A 14219-nucleotide genomic window follows, 5' to 3' on the forward strand; every position below is an offset into this window, starting at 1 on the left:
GTGGGTTGAGACTATATGACTTTAATAATTAAAATCAGCTGTAGCACTACACCCCAGATGCTCTAATGTAGGTGCTCTGCATTCAATCATTTTCACTACAAACATTCCGACTCGTTTGGCTGGCAGCAGAGAATTCAGCCAAATCGATGGATAAGGAAGACCTTTTTCCACAGCGTGAAGCTGCGGCATCACAAAGTGCAGCAGACAGGTTAGAACCTATGGTGGTTCCAGGGTACTATCCTTGGAAGTGATGTTTTATTCAATGAAAAGGTGAGGAGATGGGTGGGATGCGGTGGGGATCTCTGCTTTCTGTCACAGTAGGAATTGGAAATTTGATTTTTTTTTTCAGGGCACCAGCAGGTCATTTACCCAAGTTGTTGTCCTTGAGTGCCATTTTATTAAAAGAGGCCATTTTCTTTCTTCTCTGTAGTACTCGTAAAAAAAAAAAGACAGCCAAATGGAAATACATTTCTCATTTCCCACCCACCCCAATATTAAATTGTACAACATGGTTTGCAAATTATGGTCCTAGGAGCCCCGAGGCTGCTCAGATGTTTATACACATAAAAATAATAATGCAGGGTTCTTTACTAAAAACAGGAGAAACAGTGGCCATTTCATGAAAGACAGCTTATCAACCATTTCAAACCCTTCCCCACAATGTACAGTTGGGGGTGCAGTGTGTGAACACTTGGTTTGGGGGAGGGGGGAAGTGAAGCCCAGTGGGTCTGACCAGCACCTCACATAAACTGACTACAGGACCTGGAATGTGCCCACAGTTCTCTGCAATGTGCAAGGGTTGCTCAGCAAAGGGATCTACACAGTTTTCTGTGGGTAGGAAATTTGAAAACCACAGGTCTACAACATGCGGTTTCCCCAGAACATCTGGTAAGACCACTCTGCAGAGTTTTAGCATGATTTATGAAGCACAGCCACATTTTCTGGATGCTTTGCACATGTGTTACTTTGCAGTGTTCTAATGTTAGGCATTTATCTGTGGCAACACATGTAAATCAGGCCTCCAGTGTGAACCGAAGCCAGTGCTTGGGATGACATTTTATTCAATGGCAGGGCAGAGAAATGGAAGATTCCTTTGGCAGGCAGAGACAGAAGAGACCTCAAAGCTCACAATAAGGGTAACCTATTGCAGAGTAGGCATTAAGTCCAACTCAGACAATAGATATCCCATAGAGACCTATAAGTATGTCTCATATGAAGCAATATGAAACTTATATATATGGTGTTATTTATAGTCATGTTGCTGAATTTCATTATTCCTTGGCCTGAGGAATATAAACTTCTGCAATTCCTAGTGCTCATCTCCAGTCTGGGCCTTGCAACCACCAGAGTTCTCCAGCTCATATTGTAATCCGAGCCAGAAAAGAAGTCCTCCCTTCCTTCCACCTCCCAACCCCACACACCCATTTAAGTTTTCTTTTCTTCCTGGCCGTGATGGCTGTGGCAGCATTGGCATCACACATCCTATAGTTCCTAGGACCTGGTTCCTGGGTCTCTGCTACAGCAGTTGGAGGAAAGGGATGGGGACTCATGGGGCAGTTGGAGGAAAGGATCTGGGCCCTGTTATGTCCCCAGTGTCAATAGAAGCACAAAGACCTCCAAAAGGACTAAGAAAGAAAGATGCCAGGTGTGTGTGTCATCCATCACTAGTAATATCTGAGGTGGCTCATTTGCACATGTGAGTCATTGTGTGAAGCTAGAGTCACCACATGATGAATCTGCATATGAGAACCAGATCTTGATGAGTGGTAACTGCATGTATGAAATGACGAGCATTGTGTCTGAGGGGATTTTTATCTGTGGTGCTAGACTTGCAATGACTCATTTACACATGAAAGTCATCACTTGGTGTTGCAGCTGTCACACATGTGCGTGAACCAGCCCTTCAACTCAAACATATGAAACCTTTCTGAGTAATGTTAGTATTACAGTACTGCCAACAGAGCCGCCCCTACCATTAGGCAACCATCTCAGGCGGCAGATGGTGAGAGAAAGCAGGAGTGGCACCAGTGCCAGGTCCAGGTTTTTGAGGGCCCTTGGGCAAGACATTCTCAATGCACCCCCTCTCTCAGTGAGAGAAAGCAGGAGTGGCACCAGTGCCAGGTCCAGGTTTTTGAGGGCCCTTGGGCAAGACATTCTCAATGCACCCCCTCTCACCCCCTCTTCTCACTACCATTGTAACCAACTGCTATTGTTCCTCATCCTCTTTCTCACCATTGCTTCCACTTGCTTGCTTGACAGGCAAAGAACCAGTGAACAAATAGGCAGTGGCATCTACTGTTCCTTCCTCTCACCACTCCTATTTTCTGGATCAGGGTGAGAGGCAGGTGAACAAGCCGGGTGTAATGGTGAAGAGGGGGAGCAACTCCAGGGGGCCCCTGCTGGGGTGTGGGTTCTCAGCAGGTGCCCAAACATTCTTACACTTGATGCCAGCCCAGTGACAGCCTCCCAGATGTTCCTTGTTAACTCTCCAGTTGTTCCCTTCTGTTGGGAAAAAGTCCAGTCAGCTTTTATATGGGGAGAGGGAACCATCTTATTGATTGCCTCATGCAGCAAATTGTTTTGGCCTGGCCCTGTGCACTGAATCCAGTATCCTACTGCCATCCTTTGACCTATCATCTCCTTTAGAAATGGCCCGAACGATCAGTCTCTTCTCTGGAAATTTCTTTTCTATGTTCCCTTGTGGATTTTAATGGCTCTCACCTGTTCTCTGCAGAAGTCCAAGAGCTGCTGAAAAGACAGGATGACAAAAGAATGCAATCATCATCGTACCGTTTCCATTTTCTGATTTTAGCATATAATGAAGACAGAAAAACTCATTTGTTCACTGCAATATTAGAAATAATAGATGGAAGGAAATTATAATTAATGACATAATATATCCACATTAAGCTGCAAATTTGTTCTTATGCAGCAAGTCTAGAAGACAATTCCTAAAGAGCACTAGTCTGAAAATCGACTAATCTTTATATGTTCTATCAAAAGGTGGCTGTGAATTCTAACAAGATTTTTTTGTGGTGAGAAGGAGTTATTTACTTTTTGCTAAACCATTTGCTCTACTGAATATAAAGATTTCTATGTTTATGGTGGTGCTTTGTTACATTTTGAAAAGTTAAGAAATGAACAATGATAATAAAATAACAGCAAAAACCGGGATGTGGTGCAGATTTGTATCATGGTAGAATGAAGGGCATAAAAAAGATATCCTTGTTTGCAAAGGGTCTTAACTTGGATAAAGGTGAAACAGTTCAACTAGGATAACTCTAACTGTGATAATTATAATCCATACTTTATTTATGGAAGTTACTTTATACAGTCAGGGCCAGAAATATTAGAACAAGGATAACTGTTTTGGCAGTTGGCCTCTGTACACTACCACATTGAAGTTGAAAGGAAACACACCCAGATGGGAGCGAAGTCAGGACTTTTGGCTGTAATTCAAGGGGTTGGACAAAAGTGGGGCACTAACCATTCAGGAAGGACAGCCAGTGGCATACACCCCCCCCCCATCATTGGTGGCTCATAAGTAATGGAACGAATGGCTGACACGCAGCTGTATGGCCAGGTGTGGCCTGTTTCCTGGGTACCCCATGACCAATCAAGCAGATAAAAGGCCTGGAGGTGGTTCTGAGTGTTCCATTTGCATTTGGTAGCTGTTCACTGGAACTGTCAGCATGAGGTCCGAAGAGGTGTCCATGTGAGTGAAGGAGGCCATCATTAGGCTGAGGAAACAACATAAACCCATCAGAGAGATAGCAAAAACAGTGGGAGTGGCCAACACAACAGTTTGGAACATCCTGAAAAAGAAGGAATTAACTGGCAAGCTCAGTAACAGCAAAAGGCCTGGCAGACCACGGAAGACAACTAAAGTGGATGACCGCAGAATTCTGCTCATGGTGAAGAAGAACCCTTTCACAATATCTAGCCAGGTCAAGAACGCTCTTGAGGAGGTAGGCATGTCATTGTCAACATCTACAGTCAAGAGACGGCTTTATGAATGTAAATACAGAGGCTTCACAACAAGGTGCAAACTACTCAAGAACCGAAAGGCCAGATTAGCCTTTGCCAGCAAACACCTAAAAAAGCCTGCCCAGTTCTGGAATAAGATTCTTTGGACTGATGAAACCAGGATTAACTTGTACCAGAACGATGGGAAGAGAAAAGTATGGAGAAGGAAAGGAACAGCTCATGATCCAAAGCATGGATCTTTGGCATGGATCTGTCAAAGCATGGATCTGTCAAACATGATGGAGGCAGTGTTATGGCATAGGCATGTATGGCTGCCAATGGCATCACGTCACTGGTGTTTATTGATGACCTGACTGCTGATAAAAGCAGCAGGATGAATTCTGAAGTGTATAGAGCTATACTTTCTTCTCAGATTCAGCCAAATGCTGCCAAAGTGATAGGACGCCGCTTCATATTGCAGATGGAGAATGACCCAAAACATACAGCAAAAGCTACCCAAGAGTTTCTCCAGGCAAAGAAGTAGGATATTCTTCAATGGCCAAGTCAGTCACCTGATCTCAACCCCATAGAGCATGCTTTTCACTTACTGAAGACAAGACTGAAGGTAGAAAGACCCACAAACAAGCAGCAGCTGAAGGCAGCTGCAGTAAAGGCCTGGCAAAGCATCTTGAGGGAGGAAACTCAGCATTTGGTCATGTCCATGGGTTCCAGACTTCAGGGAGTCATTGACTGCAAAGAATTTTCATCCAGGTATTAAAGGTGATCCTTACATTTGAAATGATGTTGGTTTATTCCATTACTTCTGAGCCACCAACGATGGATGTGTGTGTATGCCATTGTCTGTCCTTCCTGAATGGTTAGTGCCCCACTTTTGTCAAACCCCTTGAATTACAGCTGAAAGTCCTGACTTCGCTGCCATCTGGGTGTGTTTCCTTTCAACTTCAGTGTGGTGGTGTACAGAGGCCAACTGCCAAAACAGTTATCCTTGTTCCAATATTTCTGGCCCTGACTGTATATTACTTTAAGCAATTTGAACTATGAGCACCATGAAAATCTCCAGAAACATTAAATGAACATCTTCATTTAATTGGAACATACTCCCAAGTTCCAATTTGTACAGGGTTTGAGGAGGGAGCATGTTTTGGTTATATAAGTGCCAAATGGCAGCAAGCCTTGGATTTATATACCTTCACCCTTCACACATATAACTTTTCATAACAACTACAGCCTGGTTACTAGACCATGTGAACCTATGCTGACTTATGAAAGCGCCTTATACCAAGTCAAAATATTTGTCAGGACTGGCCCAATACATTTTTCTGTCTAGAGAGAAGAGTAACCCTAACCCCCCACCCCACACACATAGAAGTCAAGGGGCATAGTACCCAAGGCTTGCAGTAACTCTTGCAGTAAAAAATACAATTATAATAATTAAATAATTAAAAAGTTGCTGACCTTTCATGACAGTCTATATCAGCTGCCTGAGGCAGCCACATCACTCTGCCTAGTCGTTGGGCTGGCCCTGCCATTGATCCATTTAGTCGAGTATTGTCTACACCAGGGGTAGGCAACGTGGTGCTCGCAGCCTCCAGCAGGCCCACTGACACCTTTCTTGGTACTCACTGAAGTGCTCTCCTCTCCCTCTTCTCCCCCCCCCCAAGTTAACACATTTTCTTACTGGCAGCTGGGATCACTCCATAGAGAACGGGGGGGGGGGAAGGGAGAGTATGTGTGAAAGAAAAAGAGATGGGAGTAATGAGTTGGCCGGTAGAGGAGGGGAGGGAGAAAGAGAGTTTGTTTTCTGGGAAATAGAGTTTGTTTTCTGGGAAATAGATTTCTGTTGGCGCTGAAAACTGTGGGGTCAAAGAAGTTGTTTAGTGTATTAAGGCTCAGATCCCATCTCTGTCTTGTACTCAAGTCGTTTGGGCAGGTTACTTCTCCATTGTGACTAGCCATGCCATCCTTGGCAGCCATTTTGTGGTGGTGCCCAGGCCAGTTTCTCAAATTGCCAAATATGCCTACAGGCTCAAACAGTTGCCTACCCCTGGTCTACACTGACTGTAAGTCTCTATGGTTTTAGACAGGAGTCTTTTGCAGCCCTGCCTGGAGAAGACAGGGACTGAAACTGGGACATTCTGGATGCAAAGCAGGTGGTCTCCCACTGAGCTATGGCCTCTCCCAGAGTTGGCCTCCTCTTTCTTACTACACAGTGGACTCATGGCAAATGTAATTGTTATTGTGAACATTCCAGTGCTATCTTGTCCTGTCTACAGCTAGATTCCTGTTGTGGAAAGTATTGTTTGGCTTGACAAAGGGCTGGAGCATATGCTGCATTCCCCATGAAGCTGCTTCTGCAAACAACTATGGCAAGAGATCTCTACCCTGGCTGTGCACTGGGATACAGGGACTAGTTATTCAGTGGCACTTGTCCACATGGTAAATAATTCTGCATGATAACCTGGACAAGAATCACTTACCACTGAAAGGCCATGCCAAATATGACACATGCTTAAGCCCCAGGAAGTCATTCGGCTTCCTATTATTTCTGTCTTTGTTTAGAACAATATCCCACCATACAGCTCTATGCACTCTCAAGGCAGCTCACAAAACAGTAAAATACAAAATTATCTTAACGTCATTCTCAAAAACAACAAAATAGTAAAAGCAACAGTAAAAGAGCAGATAAAATTGCAGATAAAACATAAAAGCTCTGAAATAGCAGCATCAGATAAAGCACTAAAAGTCTCGACAAATAAAAAGGCCTTGGTCCTTTTTATTTCAGTCTGGGCACCGGGAAAGCAACCCTGGAGAAAACATGCCAAAGACAGGTATAACAGGCCCTTCTCTCAACCTGCCTAACCTTTGATGGTAGGAACATCTGGAGAAGGGCATCTGATGAGATCTTAACAATCAGGCAGGTTAATGTGGGAGCAGATAGGGCTTTTGATACCCGAGTCCCAAGCTGTGTATCAGATGAAGAATTCTGATGAATGCATTGATCCAGAAAGACAATTGTCTAGTCACAATTGTAGCATTGTTTGGGCATGCATTGTTAAATTACCTTGTGAGCAAGAATTTAGATAAAATGTGCAATGAATGATTCAGAGGAGTGAAGTCAATAACCTAATTATTTTTACCTTCATCCTTCTCTTCCAAGATTCTCTCACAAGCCTGAGAGATAGTTGGTTGCTTGACAACACCCAGCAGGACAGCATTACTCTCAGTGTTAGTGTTTATTGATTGACTTCACTAGGTTTTGTCATGAGACATAAATAAGAACAGTGCTGGTGAAATTGATCACATCGGGCCTTTTCAGGATGTCTGAATTTTGACATCTGATGGAAAAGTTTTAAAAGCCAGTTAATTTAGACCACAGCTTGAAGAAATGGTTTCTGGAATATTTTTAACAAAGGAAGCCATTATGGCTGTTCTCTCTGTGTAACACTTTGTTAATAAGGTTGGGTCAAGCAAATTTGGAACCCCAATAAAAAAGCTCTCTGTTGTGGATAGTTACCTCTTCGCCCAAAGCAAAAGAACACAATATAAAATTTTAAAAATTATTTATTTATTACATTTCTATACTGCGCAATAGCCAAAGTTCCCTGGATGGTTCACAATAGCCAGGCAGACAAACCACCCACCAACAGTACCTCCATCTTGTCTGGATTGAGTCTCAGTTTATTGGCCTTCATCCAGATCATTATCATGCCTAGGCATTGATTCAGAACAGCCGCTACCTCACCTGGATTTGATGAAAAAGAGAGGTAGACCTGGGTGTCATCTGTGTATGGATGGCACCTCAGCCCACACCTTTGGATAACCTCTCCCAGCTGTTTCATGTAGATGTTGAACAGCATAGGGGATAAAATAGAGCCCCGTGGAACCCCATAGCATAGCGGCCAAGGCACAGAGCAATAATCCCCCAGCACCACCATCTGGAATCAGCCATCCAAGTTGGAGCAGAACCACTGCAGCACAGTGCTTCCAACTCCCAGCCAAGACAACCTATCCAGAAGGATACCAAGGTTTATGGTACTGAGAGGTCCAAGAGAATCAACAGGGTCACACTCCCCTTGTCCCTCTCCTGACAAAGGTAATTGCACAGGGCGACCAAGGCAGTTTCCATTCCAAAACCAGGCTCAAAGCCTGATTGACTGGAGCGAAATAATCTGTTTCATTCAAGAGTGCCTGGAGTTGTCCTGCAACCACCTGCTCAAGCAACTTGCCCAGAGAGGGGATGTTAACTACCAGCCTATAGTTGTTAACCTGGTCCAAGTTAGGCTTTTTCAGGAATGGCCTAATTACCACCTCTTTTAAAGAGGCTGGCACCACTCCCTCTCCCAAGGAGGAATTTACAACCTCCTGGACAGCCAGATATCCCCTCTTTATTTGATGTGATAAGTCATGAAGAACATGGGTTGAGCACACAGGTGGTGGATCTGGACTTGGCCAAGCAAGTTGTCCACATCCTCAGGCCTCAATAACAGAAACTCATCCAATACAACTGGACCAGATGGTGCTCTGGATGCCTCTACTAATGGAACTGCATTCATTGTGATATCCAATTTGTGACAAATCTGAGTGACTTTATCTTCAAAGCGCCGTGCAAACTCTGCTCCCTGCCTTAACAAAACCCATGGAAAGAGGTCAGAGAGAACACATTAATACAGGGGTGCAGAACCTCAGGCCCAGGGGCTAAATCTGGCCCTCTGGGGTTCCCAGTTCGGCCCTCCAGGATTCCCCAGAAGGCCACACACCCTTTTCCCCAACCACCAATAGTTTTGTGTTTTCCCAGCTTTTGTGCAGTTTTTTTGCCTTTCTAAAAGGTTGAAATTCCTATCTGAAGGCTTAGTTACTGGCAGTAACGTTTTAAAGCTAATAAATGTTTGTATTTTTAAAAATTTTTGGCCTCACCCCTTTTTTCTTTGGCCCTGCCCACCACTGAAATGCACCCCCACCCCAAGAGCATCTCTGAAATGGAATTCAGGCTTTGGGCTGAAAGAGGTTCTGCACTCCTGTATTAATAGTTTCATGGGGTCTTGGTCAAGAACAGTCACCCCTGACCCCCATCCACAACTAGGTTCTCAAAAGAAAGAGAATGAGAACAGAGAAATGAATATACTATAACATCCTCAGGAACAAGGATCAACCTGATAACCCAAAGACCTTGTTCGCTTCGCTTTCCCTGACAAAGTGTTTTCTGTTTGTCTTTCAGTGAAGGCTATGAGGATTTCCAGCAAGTAATAGAGAAACTGATTCTAATAGTGGCCCAGTGGCTTGGGAAAGATGGGAAACATTCAGAGTTGCAAATATTTTGTGTTCCTACCATGTTCTTGTTTTTCTTTCTTTTTTAAAGTCCTGCATGAGTACTGCTGAGTTAGGGACATAAGATGCCGTAACTTGTACCAAGTCAGACCAATTGTTCATCTAGCCAAGCATTGTTGACACTGACTAGCAGCAAGTCTCCAGGTTTTCATGCAGGACTTTCTCCCGGCCTTATCTGGAGAAGTTGGGGATTGAACCTGGGATCTCCAGCATGCAAAGCATGGAGAGCTGGTGCAAGCTTTAAGAGGGCCTTAGGCAAGCTGTCCTCTGTCTCCCTCCCCACCCCCAACATCACTCTTGTGGGCCTCCCCAGGGAATGGAAGATAGAGGAAATGGAAGATAGAGGAAGATGATATGGAATTCTTTCACACAAGGCAGATGACAGCTGCTATGTGTCTGATTAAGCCCCTGGAGCAATTTATTAAGGCTCATGATGGTTCATTCTTTGTGACCTCTGTGGTTTGGTGGGATTTGAAATACTTTTTACTGGAAGAACCTCAGAACAGCAGTAAAAGGATCTGAAGGCTGAAGGTAGAACGTAACCCTACCTTATCCCCTTATCATCTAGAAATAAGAGATTAATCAATGCCACTGGGTGAGTTTGCACGACATGATAACCTATCCTGAGAATAAGCTCCACACTTTGGGTTATTTTCGGAACAACCCGTGGTGTGCCCAACAGAGGAGTGCACTTTCTGTGGGTTGTTCTCCCTCTACTTCCCCCTTAGTCCTCCACCCAGTGTCCCAAGCTCCTGCACGGCAGAGTCCATCTTGTCTGCCCTGCCCATCCCATTCCCCTCCCCACTCCGATCATGACCCGTTTCCCGCCCCCAGGCTTTTTTTTTTATTTTTTCAGGCCCCAGCATCAGCACAAATGGAACCAAAATATGTTTTATTTATTTTTTCGGCTTCAGCCATTTGCACAAATGTCTTCGTAATTATATATAGGTAGTGTATAGTCGGTCTTTCACACTCGTGCAAGTGCACACTTGCAGCTGTCAAGTATATATAGCTTTGCCTTGTCAATGACCTTGTATGTTCCAGCTGTGAAAGGGAAGGAAGTGAAGTATGAAACATACAAAGAAATTGACAAGATGACACTGCATATAGGCTAATTTGACAGCTACTGACAGTGACAGGTTGGGAAACGGGGACAAGATCGCCCACTTAGCAAGGTGATCCCCACGGTTTTAAGTGTTGGGCTGGTACTTGTGGGTGCCTTGCTTCCATTCCATACTTCCCCAAATTTCCAGCGTCCTTTTAAGAGAGATCTACCCTATACCTCCCCCCCCCCCATTTTCACGGTTCCCATTTGGAGCAGTAAAACGAGCCATGGGTTGTCATGGTAGCTTGCTGGTGAAAAATAAGACACCCTGTGGGCAGCGGCCATGTTTGCATGACACCCCACTGTGGCTTGTTTCACACGACAACACAATGGGTTGTCATCTTGCGCAAACCCAGTTACTGTGTCCTTGAACATTGATATGATTGGTCTTCAGCTGGTCCAAAATAGGGCAGCAAGATTGTTAACAGGGACTGGCCTGCGAGCTCATATTACGCCAGTACTTTTCCAGCTGCACTGGCTGTCAGTCCATTTCTGGGCCCGATTCAAAGTGCTGGTATTAACATTTAAAGCCCTTAACAGCTTGGGGCCAGGTTACCTGAAGGATCACCTCCTCCCATATCTGCCTACCCGGACCTTAAGATCATCGTCACTGGCCCTTCTCTGTGAGCCCCTGCCAAAGGAAGTGAGGCGGGTGGCTACTAGGAGGAGGGCTTTTTCTGCTGTGGCACCCCGGCTCTGGAATGAGCTCCCTAGTGAGGTTCGCCTGGCACCTACATTGTATTCCTTTCAGCACCAGGTGAAGACCTTTATATTTTCCCAGGCATTTTAGCATTTTAGCTTTCTAAATTTTTATCTTTGCTGTTTTAAATCTGTATTTTAAACTCCTGCACTGCTGCTAGGTTTTATTGTGGTTGTATTGTTATATTGTGGTTTTAATGTTCTATATATTTTAAATTGTTTTATTGTGTGTTGTTTGGTTTTAATTTTTGTGAACCGCCCAGAGAGCTTCGGCTATTGGGCGGTATAGAAATGAAATAAATAAATAAATAAATAAATATGACTGGTCCAGAACCTTGGGGAATATGGGAAGTTTATGACAGCAGTTAAGACTGCTGATAAAATCTATGGATAGTTGAAACACAAGTTAGAGTCTTCCTGTGACAATATGCCAGGTTGAGTGTTTCAGGACGAAAAAGCAACACAAGCAGGGCCTCTTCATTTAGAACTTGTGCCATATGCTCTGAAAGCTGTTTGACCGTCTTAGATCTGTTCATGTTCACCCAACACCACTAATAACTTAGTAAGCTAGGCCAACTGGAGTTTATTAGCCAGGTGTCTACTACTTTCCGTTCTGCGGAGTTGAAACGTCGACCTTGTAAAAAGTCAGATTTACCAGAACATGTTGCCTGCATCACTCATTCCTTAAAATTTCTATGAAACTGGCTCATACCTTTAATCATCTCTAGATTTCGCCCCCCCCCCCTTCAGCTATATCCCAGTCATTTTAATTTGCAAACAGTTGTTTTAATCTCTACATTTAACTATCAGGAAGCAGCTTTCAAAAAGCAATCTTGGCTTTCTTGCCACTACCACAGTCCGGTTTTAATAATTTTTTTGTGGTTTGACATTTGCTTCTGTCTGGTTTTTTTTTAATTTTATTTTAGCCAAGCCAGTTACTTCAGGTGACATTTTGTCACTTCAAGAAAACTTCCCAGTTACCTTCTTGCTTGTCCAATTCACCATTTCATTTTCAGGGTAATACATCCAACGCTCAGATAAGGTGTTTATTAACTATTTCTGGCAAGGCTCCTGTGCCTTCAGCAGCTATGTAACAGGCAGAAATCCATCCAGTGAATCTTTTCACACTGCTGCATCTACATTAACTTTTGCTTGCCATACGGCTGTTAAAAGAGAAAGGAGTCCTATGGGAGAAATGGTTGGTTGCCTCACCCACATAGTTCTGGTGTACTGGTTTCAATAGACCAATGTGTTAGAGGTCAAGGACTTCTCCATTTAGGACTAGAGATACAGAACAGTGATTTCCTAGCACATCCATGGCCATGGGATCCTTATGAAAAGGTTGCCAGATTACTGGAAGTAATTACTAAGTTAATGCTGGACATATGACATGAAGGGTGACTTCCAAACCGAGGACTGGGACTATCATAAAAAGTACTAAATGGAGGCAAATTGTTGGGTGCTATGACATGCGTTAAACCAACGGTCCCCAACCTTTTTGGAGCTGTGGACACATTTGGGAATTTGAGAAACGGCTGTGGGCCCCATCAAAAAATGACTCCCATGGAGGATGTCGCTAGTCACGTTATGGCCGCCGTGGGAACCTGGCTAGTCAAAAGAGGTCATGGTGGGAGAAATAGTGAGGCTGGAGGCTAGGAGAGAGGAGCAGTTAGCAAGGCAAAGGGGTAGAGGGGAGAGAAAGAGCAAAGCTAGGAGGGGGAGAAACAGTGAGGTAAAGAGGTGGGGGAGAGAATTAGTGAGGCTAGAGGCTGGGAGCGGGGAGGAACAGCAAGATAAAGTGGTGCATAGGAGAGATAGAGCAAGGCTAGTGGCCAGTAAGGGAGAAGGGAGGATGGCGAAGGGAGAGAAATAGCAAGGAAAGGATTGGGTGGAGAGAAACAGCAAGGGTAGAGGCTGGCCTTGGAGAGATAAGAAAGACAGCAAAGGGAAAAGGTCTGTGTGGATGGAAGATTGAGTAGGAAGCAACTCTTTCCTTCTGAACAGCTGATCAGCTGCAGATTCAGGAACAAGAAGGAGAACCTGATGCCCTAACCTTTTTCAAGTTTTTTATTTAAAGAACAAATTTTTGAAGGGGGCAGGGAGTGGAGAGCTTCACGGGCACCACACTGGGGACCCCTGCTTTGAACTATTAAGATGAGATTTAACAACAACAACAACTCCTATTTAATGTGTATAAGAAGCCACTGGGGGTGGTCATTAGGAAATTTAGGGCTTCATCACAGAAGGCTAAAAATCCTGCAATTTACTGGGGCTTCTGCTTTCGTCAGCATGGAAAACAACGCAATAGAGCTCACAAAGAGCAGGAAGTTCCCTGGAGGAGGACTGCGTCATGTACAGGACCCGCAAACTTCTGTGAATAAGCAATCTCCATAGCAGGATAAAAGCCCTGTGTGAAGGAGCCCTTAGGGTGAGGTGTCATGAGTATGCTCTATTTCTTTGTGACATCTGAATCAGGAGAGGCTGTGCATCTTCTGAACCAGCGCCTGGAAGCAGTGATGGGTTGGATGAGGGCCAATAAACTGAGACAGAATCCTGACAAGACAGAGACTCTATGGGTGGGCAGTTTCCAGGTACAGGAATGGGGAGTTTGCCTGTTCTAGATGGAGTTATACTCTGTCAGAAAAAATCATGTTCCTTGATCCATCACTGTAATTAGAAGCCCAAGTGACTTCTGTGGCGAGGTGTGCCTGTTACCAGCTTTAGTTTGTATATCAGCCATGCCTTTTCCTGAACAAGGGTAGCCTGGCCACTGTAGTCCATGCTTTGCTAACCTTGCGTTTAGATGACTGCAATGTACTTTATGTGGTACCCTTCTGCTTGGTTTGGAAGCTGCAGCTGGTGCAGAATGCAGCAGCCAGGATGCTGAGTGGAGCACCTGGCCATGCACATATTACACCAGTGCTGAAGCAACTGTACTGACTACCTACCAGCTACCAAGCCAGGCTGAAGGTCTTGCTGTTGGCATATAAAGTGCTGAAAGACTTGGGACCAGTTACCTAGCAGATCGCCTTGCCCAGTTTAGACCTGTGTGATCGCTAAGATCATTGTGGGGGGCTTGCTGGTTGTACCGCAACCTGCAGAT

Source organism: Heloderma suspectum, chromosome 7, assembly GCF_057233095.1.
Source record: "Heloderma suspectum isolate Gila_16-S chromosome 7, 16-S_ref, whole genome shotgun sequence".
NCBI lineage: Eukaryota > Metazoa > Chordata > Lepidosauria > Squamata > Helodermatidae > Heloderma > Heloderma suspectum.